Source organism: Arachis hypogaea, chromosome 3 (genome assembly GCF_003086295.3).
Source record: "Arachis hypogaea cultivar Tifrunner chromosome 3, arahy.Tifrunner.gnm2.J5K5, whole genome shotgun sequence".
Classification (NCBI taxonomy): Eukaryota; Viridiplantae; Streptophyta; class Magnoliopsida; order Fabales; family Fabaceae; genus Arachis; species Arachis hypogaea.
Genome location: NC_092038.1, coordinates 122,437,375 through 122,447,109, shown reverse-complemented (window position 1 = coordinate 122,447,109; position 9,735 = coordinate 122,437,375).

Here is a 9,735-nt window from a genome sequence, read left to right as displayed (position 1 = left end):
AATCACGAATATAAAAAAGAGTTGAAAGACACAAAAATTTAGTAATTACAAAAAAATATATTGACAATTTTATATAAAGTATAGATTATTTATTCGCTAACCTACATAAACTTTAGAGTTATTAAGTCAGATAATTGGAGAGTTTTCACAGTATTATATTTTAGGAGTATATATTCTGAACTTTTATAACAACATTTAGAAGAAGAACTAATATCATCACAAAATCAATTTCACACGCAACTTTTAGAGTTTTAAGGCATATAAGTGCAACTAGCTTGGTGCTCTCACATAGTGGGTTTATTGTGATGGACCGCATTACCTAACTACATGAGCCAATTTCACATTTTAAACAAAGTTGAATTATGTATATTGCATAGAAAAGATTATTACATCTGTATGAGTTTAGAATATATCACGTATATGTGTAGTGCTTATATATATATATATATATATATATATATATATATATATATATATATATATATATATATATATATATATATATATATATATTCTTGAGTGAATAATCTGACTATAACTCAACTTCTGGCAGCTAGCATCGAGCTATTATTCCCGATGCCAAATTAAGAGTTTGGAGGTTCGAGCTTTTCATCTGAGGGGTATATCACGTCGTGGAGAAAACAAAATAGGGAAGTGTACCTATAAAAGGTACTCCAATATTTAAGTCAGTATTGGATATTTGATGTATGTTCTGTCGAAGATAAAATGTCATACCTTTATAGGTGAAGTGAAACAGATCGATTACGCTTCTGGCAATTATTTTTATTGAAGGGTATTAATGACGTATTAAGTCGTTATGATATTTGTTCAGTGTGAATCTGATTTATGACATTTGAATGTCATAACGTGCGGGGCCGAGTTATAATGCATAAAATCGATTAATTATTTTTTGGTTAAGTTTTATCAATCATACCATAGCCTCCAAGCTTGGCTTGGCGATGTTTTAATAGAGCAAGTTGAGCTTTTTGATGAGTTAGAACTCGACTAGTGTGGTGGGTATAGAGTCCCCAGCTCAACATATATACTTTATTAAATATCGTGAAATAATAACTATAAATGTTTAATTAAATAAAGAAAGTAAAGCATTTAATGTATGATTAGTAGACACGTGTTACCTTTTCAGTTTCCAAGAAGATCTGGACCGTTTGTAGTGTGTGATTTATTTAATGGATTTCAAATTGTTTCATTAACTTGTATGTAGTTACCTTTGAAATTCAAATAGTTTGCTTCATTTGACATTCATCCCGATCGAAACGTCATGAGTAAAAAGGGTAAGTTCTCTGGCTCTGTTTATTTTGCTTTCTTCTTTTCTTACTTTTTCTTACTTTTTCTTCTATTGTGTGGGCTCTGTTTGGGATAGTGATAGAGAAGGAAAAAAGGAAGCAAGTACAGAAGTTGGTAAAGGATGGTACATATGAATGGGTCAGTGAAGATGTGAAGATAAGCAGTTCACTTTTCGTTGGTAAAGACAATGTGAGCCAGATAGATGTTGGAAAGGTTGTGAGATTGGGTTCTGGGTTACGGGTTGAATTGTTGCCTTGTTCTAGGTCTGATAGGGTGTTTCATAAGAGAAAAGACTTCGAGTTCTTCTACATGCATAGCTGTGTGTTGGAAGAACTTCGCATTAAGCTACCTTTCACGCAGTTTGAATGCGATGTTCTGAAATAGTTGAACTACGCTCCATCACAGCTGCACCCAAATGAGTGGGTTTTTTTGTGTTGTTTTGAAATATTGATGGATTATTTGGGGGAGAGGCCGACCTTAGAGTTATTTTTCTCGTTCTTACAGGAAAAGGGGGTATGAAAAGGTGGTTGGGTAAACTTAAATAGTACACCAGGCTTCTCGGTGTTTAAGTTGTATAAGTCGTCCTTTAAAGACTTTAAGGAGATGTTTTTAAATGTTTGTACAACCGAGGATATTTCCCGTTTTATTTGGATGAGAATGTGGGTGAACGGTTTCCTTTTTTTAGTGCTCTGAATCGCAGCAGATTTTAGGCCCAGAGGAAATTTTGCCTAGGAATGAATGTATAATTGAATATTTGATTAAGGCTATTGATCGGAAAGATTTGATTTCTATTTTCGAGCAGTTGCCTTGGGAGGATGATAGGCAATCAGTGATGGATTATTTAGGTAAGAAATTTACAAGGCGCTAAGCATTCTATGTGTGTTTGTGCCTTTTGACATTTTCAGGTGGTAAATATTCTAGAGTGTCCGCAGCAAGCTTGAGGTCGCAGCTCAAAACTAAGAATCTGGAGAAAGAGGGTTCATCATCGAATCCTGATAAAGCTACTGTAGAAGGAGAAGTTAATTAGCCTCCTCATCGTCGGAGAAAGGTTATTTTTAAGAAATGAAAATCGAATCATATAGACCTCAAGCTGTCCGAGGATTTAACTGAGAAAGGGAGGGATATTCCCTTGGAGGAAATGAATTCGTTTCGGATGAGGTATGTCAGAGTTCTGCTGATGTGGCTGTGGCTAATAAGGCTGGGGATGTATCTATTGATCAATTTATGCAAGTGCACTTGGTACTGTGGTTGTACTTATATGCGCTTTTAATGATAATGATTAACATTATGGTCCCTATATGTCTGATATTTTTGTAGGTGATCGGTTTGCATTTGGCCAGTCTTGGTCAGAGTCAAGAAATAAAACATAAAAGGATGTTAGGACAGGTGGAGGAACCGAGCAAGTTGAGAGAAGAGCTTTCCCTGAAAAAAGGTTAAATCTTGGATTTGAAAAGTAAGCTATTAAAAAAAGAGGAAGAACTGAAGCTAATGGGGGGGGAATATCAGAAAGAGTTCGAGTTGTTAAAGAAAAAAGAGGAAGAATTGGCCAAAATAAAGACCATGTGGCTAATGTTACTGGTAAACTGAGTGAGTTTGAGAAAAATAAGCAAACAGAAATACTGGATGCCTTTGTGGAAAGATTTGAACGTGCTACTGATCAAGCCAAATTTTTTGCTCTTGACCGAGATTTTGCTTTGACGGATCCAGCAAAGATTGTTCGAGACGGAAATTTAGTTGATGATGAAAAAGGTGCAAAAGACGGGGAATGATAATTTAGGTCATGATGCATGACTTGTAGTTTTTATTTTGAAATTTCTGTTACCGACTTTTTAGGATGATGATGACTGTTTATATTCTGTCAAGTTTGATTTTGGCTTCTATTTGACTGTTTGGTTGTTTATATTTGTGTAGAATATTTGGAATTTGAACTTGTTTATCGATTTGGTATGTGAGAGACAATGCATGAGTGTTGTCTGCTTTTGATTGTCTGATTGTGAGTATTTGATTGTGGACTATCCTTGATGATAGTAGAAGAACAGTTCCCATAAATGGTTCAATGAATGGGTAATTTTAATGATAGTAATAGTTGATTGAATATGATTGTGTGACGTAAATAGTTGGTCGTTGTTACAAATTGTTATATCTGGAGAGATATAGGTCGGTTTAAAGAAAGAGAATAGTAATGAAACAGATAATAATATAGTATGAACCTTTTATTGTACAAAGGTGCAGGTAAGTTGGCCTCATTAAAACCTCTCCAAGCAAAACCCTTTTGAAAAAAATCTTGTGAGTAGGAAAAAGAGTACCTGTCTGGCCCTGACTTTTAACTATAATAGAGTTTTAAAGATGAGATATTCCATGTGTTCGGTATGGTATTACCATCAAGTGATTGCAGACGATAGGCGCCGTTGCCGACAACCTCGATAACTCGGAAAAGGCCCTCCCAGTTGGCTGCTAATTTTCCATGGGCTGGGGGTCTTCTAGCTTGTTCAGTTTTCCTTAGTACTTGGTCATTTACTTGAAAATATTTGGGGTGAAGTCTTTGGTTGTACTGCCGAGCTATGTGTTGTTGTATAGCTTGGTGATTGATTTTTGCCAAAGATCGGTTTTCTTAAATGATGTCAAGTTCGTTCTACTGAGATGTGTTTGTTGTGTTGTGATCGGCATATTGTGCTTGGAGAGACGACTGGGAGATCTCCACAGGTATCATTGCTTCAGAGCCATACACCAAACGGAAAGGTGTTTCTTTTGTTGTTGAGTGGGTGGTGGTGTTGTATCCTTATATGACCTCCGGGATTAATTTGGCCCATAGTCCTTTAGCATCATCCAGTTTCTTCCGCAAAGCATGCAAGATGACTTTGTTGGCGTCCTTTGCTAAGTCATTTGTTTGTGGATGTCCTACTAAGGAAAAGTGTTGTTTGATTCTTAAATTCTACAAAAAAAAGAGGTAAATTTATGATCGGCAAACTGGTGACCATTATCAGTGATAATGTGCCGAGGTATGCCGAATCTGCATGTAATATTTTTCTACACAAAGGAGACCATTTTCTGGGATGTTATTTTTGCTAGGGGTTGAGCCTTTATCCATTTTGAAAAGTATTCGATTGCAACAACTAAAAATCTTACTTGCCTTACTGCTAAAGGGAAAGAGCTGAGTATATCGAACCCCTATTTATTGAAGGGCCAACTTACTTTGAAATTGTGAAGGTTCTCGGCTGGTAGGTGTGTAATTGGACTGTGCTTTTGGCAGTTACTACAATTTTTCACTTTTGCATTGCAATCTTGTTGCAATGTCAGCCAGAAGAATCTTGCCCAAAGTATTTTGGAGGATAAGCTCCGGGCTCCAATGTATGTTCCGCATATACTTTCATGAGCTTTGGTGAGTGCGAGCTTGGCCTCCGACTTGGAAAGGCATTTTAGCAAAGGACGAGAAAAATCTCGTCTATACAGAGTATTGTTATATATAGTAAAAAAGGATGCTTGGTGACAGAATCGCCGAACATTGTCAATATTCTGTGAAATAACTCTGGTCTTGAGATAATCTATATAGGGTGTTCGCCAGCCTTCATCCTGTGTAACACTTAAAACCTCGGTTAGATCTATAATTGGTTTAAGCAGTGTAAACTGGTATAGGGTAGAAGTTGGTGTTTAGGTGCTGATGAGCTTAGATAGAATATCAGCTCGGTTATTGTGCTCTCGAGGTATATGGAGAATTTCAAATTTTGAAAAATTAGAAATAAGTTTTTTGACAATATCCAGATATTATGCTAATAATGGATCTTTCACTTGAAAAAGATTATTTACCTGTTGCACAACAAGCAAAGAATCACAGTATACCTTTAATTTTGAGATTTTTAGATCGGTTGCAAGTTGTAGACCTGCGATTAGTACTTCTTATTCTGTTTGGTTGTTGCTTGCCTTGAAGGACAGGTGTAAGAATTATTCCAGAACAAAACCGTTGCTGTCTTCAAGCAAGACTCCGGCACCATACCCTTGAGGGTTCGATGCCCTGTCCACATAAAGGATCCACTGTGTAGGATTATCGACCGAGCTTAGAACAGTGTACTCGGCTATGAAGTCTATGAGGTATTGAGACTTAATTAGACCTCGGCTTTGGTACCTAATGTCAAATTCAGAGAGTTCGATGGATCACTTTATTAGTCGGCCAGCCAACTCTGGTTTGTGCAACACTTGTCTTAAGGGTTGATCAGTTCGGACGTGTATGACATGGCTTTGAAAATATGGTCGGAGTCGCCGGGCTGAAAATATTAAAGCCAAAGCCAACTTCTTGATCTTTGGGTAGCGAAGCTTGGCATTTGTTAAGGACTTGCTAATGAAGTAGATCGGTTGTTGTTGCTTTTGTCTTTCTGTAACGAGAACAGAACTTAATGCCCGGTCAGTGACAGATAAATATAAGTAAAGTGCTTCCCCTTGAAGGGTTTTTTTATAAAATCGGTGGCTTTGAAAGGGTGGACTTTGTTTTTGCAAAAGCATTTTCACATTCGTCAGTCCAATTGAAATCATTTTTCTTTTTCGGTGCTTAAAAAAAGTAGAAAGACTTAGATGCTAAGCATGGTAAAAATCTAGATAGTGCAGCAACTCTCCTTGTTAATCATTGTACTTTTTTTATCGCTTGTGGGATCGGCATGTCTAACACAGCTCAGAATTTTTTGGGATTCGCTTCTATTCCTCAGTTTGTAAACATGAATCCGAGGAATTTTGCCTCCTTGTACTCCAAAGGCGCACTTTTCTGGTTTTAGTTACATATTGTAGCATCATATTTGATTGAAAATTTTCAGAAGGTCGTCGAGGTGGTTGTTGCCGAGCTTTGTTTTGGCCACCATATTGTCGACATAAATTTCTAGGTTCCTGCCGATTTGATTTGCGAACACCTTATCCATAAGGCGTTGGTATGTTGCCCCTGCATTCTTAAGTTTGAAAGGCATGACCTTATAACAATAATTTCCATATTCAGTAATAAATGCAGTTTTATTATGATCAAATGGATGCATTAGAATCTGGTTATAACCAGAATATGCATCCATAAACTTAATGTTTTGTACCCTGAAGCATTGTCTACCAAACAGTCAATAGAAGGTAAAGGGTAAGCATCTTTTTGGCATGCTTTATTAAGATCTGTGAAATCAACGCACATGCGCCATTTACCATTGTGTTTTTTTTTACCATAACGACGCTTGCTAACCACGTTATAAATTTAATTTCCTGAAAGAAGCCAGCACTGATCAATTTTTTGGTCTCTTCCAAAGATGCCTGTTTCTTTTCAAGGCCGAGGTTTCGCTTCTTATGTGTTATAGGTCGGACAGATGGATCCAGCGCCAATTTATGAGAAATCACTGAGGGATCAATCTTGGGCATATCAGCAGGAGTCCATGCGAATAAATCGGCATGTTGTTGTAGAAATTACTAGAAAGAACTTTTTTCCTCCAGGCTGAGAGTGGTACCAACATAAGTAAACTTGTTAGGGTCGTTGCTAAAATATATTTTTTGTAAATCCTCTATGGGTATTGGGCGCTCAAGCAGCTCGGCTCTTGGATCGAGGTCGGCAAGAGCTGGGAGCTCATTAGAGCTGCATACGTTGATTACTTCTGTCCCCATAATTCGGTTAGGCATTTTTAGACTGATGTTGTAGCACTGACAAGCTTCACGATGGTCACTGTAGATAGTTGCAATAAGGTCGTCCTACATAGGAAACTTGACACAAAGATGAACTGTGGATACTATAGCGCCGAACTTATTTAAAAAAAAGTCGGCCAAGTACTAAATTGTATGGACTAAAGCAGTAGACTACCAAATATTGAATGTCAGAGGTCTTAGATAAAGGATGCTCACCCAGTGTGGTTTGTAATCACATAGATCCTAATACTGGGACTCGTTCACCTGAGAAGCCGACCAAGTCTCCGGTGGAGGGTTGGAGTATATTGTCCCTCAGCTTCATTTTCTAGAATGTAGAATAGAAAAGAATGTCGGCATTGCTTCCCGAATCGAGTAGTACTTTTCGTACTAAAAGATCCCCCAACTGGATTGAAATCACCACTGGGTCATCCAGGTTTGTGGTGTTTGTGTTAAAGTCCAATGCCTGGAATGTCATCTATGGAAAATGTTGAGATGTGTGGGCTTCGGCTATAGTGCCTTCTATCGAGAACATAGCCCGGTAGGTACATTTTCTGGCCAAACTTGTTGTTCTTCCACCTGAAAAATCTCCGTAAATATAGTTAATAATTCCCCATGGTTGGTCAGGGTAATTATGAGTAGTTCTCTTTGTTGTGCTCTGCTTTTGCATAGTCTCGCTAATGTATTTGTCTAGGTGGCCTTGCCGAACTAGTCGTTCTAACAGATCTTTTGCAATCACAAACTCATCGGTGGTGTGCCCATATTTTTTGTGGAAAGTGTTGTATTTGGATTTGTCTGCATTTTTTGCGTCAAGATAGTTGTCGGCCTTCCGAGAAGGTTTGATTAGCTTGGAATTGAGAATCTCCTTGATGATGTCGTCCCTCTTTATATTAAATTGAGTATATGAGTCATAGCAGGGGGTTAGTTTAAAAGTCTTCTTGCTGTCTCAAGCTTTATCCTCGTCTTTGTTATACTGTGGCTTGTCTGTTTTCTGAGATTGGCGAAGCTCCTCGATGTCCATCTGACCTTTAGCCTTTTCACGGAACTCGGCAACGGTCTATGGTTTAGTAACCGCGATTGCTTCTTGAAATTTGCCTAGTCGAGGTCCACTTTTGATGGCGTGCAGATGCACTTCAGGATGGAGATTCGGTATGCTCATGGCCACCTTTGTGAAACGGGTGATGTAGTCCTTTAGGCTTTCGCTCTGACCTTTTTTTATTGTGTTCAGGTAGTTGGACTCGTGTAAGTAGATAGAAGAGGCAGCAAAGTGATCCTCAAAAAGTTTTGCTAGTTCCTGAAAATGAGAAATAGAATCTACAGGCAAAGAACAAAACTAATCAAGTACATGACCGTCTAAAAAGGTAGGAAAACAACGATATAAAACAGGATCAGAGGCACCATTTACTATCATTATAGATCTGAACTTTTGGATGTGCTTCTTCGGGTCCCTAACCCATCATAAGGGGTTAAGGTTGTTGACAAAGTGAATCTCTTAGGCATTTGAAAATTCATAATGTCAGCCATGAATGGTCTTACAGAGTTATCGAGCTTAGTGTCTTCATTCTCTGGTTGAGCTTCTTCGTTCCTAGAAGTTTCAGAGACATGTGATGGGTCGGTTTCTGTTCTGCCTCCTCCATTCGCTCGTTACAATCACCATCATTTTCAGTCCGAGTATTAGTTAACTCGGCGATTTGATTTGCCATCCTTTGTTTTTCCCCCGCCATACGTTAATTTATTTGTTGCAACTCAGTTACCATCCGAAGGAATTTGGAAGGTGTTGGGGGAGGTAGAGCAGCCATGGATGGACATGAAAGTTTTGAGGCCAACAAAGGAAAAGAGAGTTATAACTCGAGTCCCACGGTGGGGGCCAATTGTTCTTGAGTAAATAACCTGGCTATATCTCGACTCTTGGAAGCTAGCACCGAGCTATTATTCCCGACACCAAGCTAAGAGCTTGGAGGTTCGAGTTTTTCGTCTGATGGGTATATCACGTCGTGGAGAGAACAGAAAGGGGGGAGTGTACTTGCAAAAGGCACTCCGATACTTAAGTTAGTATTGGATATTCAATGTATGTCCTGTCGAAGATAAAATATCATACTTTTATAGGTGAAGTGAAACAAATCGATTACATTTCTGGCAATCATTTTCATTAAAAAGTATTAATATCGTATTAGGTCGTTATGATATTTGTTCGGCGTGAATCCGATTTACGAGGTTTAATGCGAGGCCAAATTATAATGCATAAAACCAATTAATTACTTTTTGGTTAAGTTTTACCTACCATATATATATATATATAAACAAAATAAATAAATCTGTCACGTTTATGGTTAAATTGATTATTATCGATCTAATTATGTGATATTTACCTCAAATGAAAACACATGACATGCAATCATGCATGGTTTGATAAAGCGCGAGTGTATCACCTATATACAACGACCTTCCTAACAAAATAACACAAATATCACGATGATAAATATAAGCTAAGTGTTAGGTGGCTAATATTTTTTTTTATCAAATATTATTGTAAAAACAAATATTATTGATGAAATTTGTAGTATAAGTTTTGGAAATAAATATAATGTAATTTTGTATTTCAAAATCTTTTTGTATATTATAAGGGTTATTGAGGATATCCAATAACCTGCATTGTAGTGTACTTTTTTTTTATGATACTGTTTTGTTTGGAGAATTAAAAAAATTAAATTAGAAGTTAAATTTGTAGAGAGAAATTTTAGAAATGTATAATTTGCACTTAAATCACAGTAAGACAAAATATGTAGAATATAAATTTGA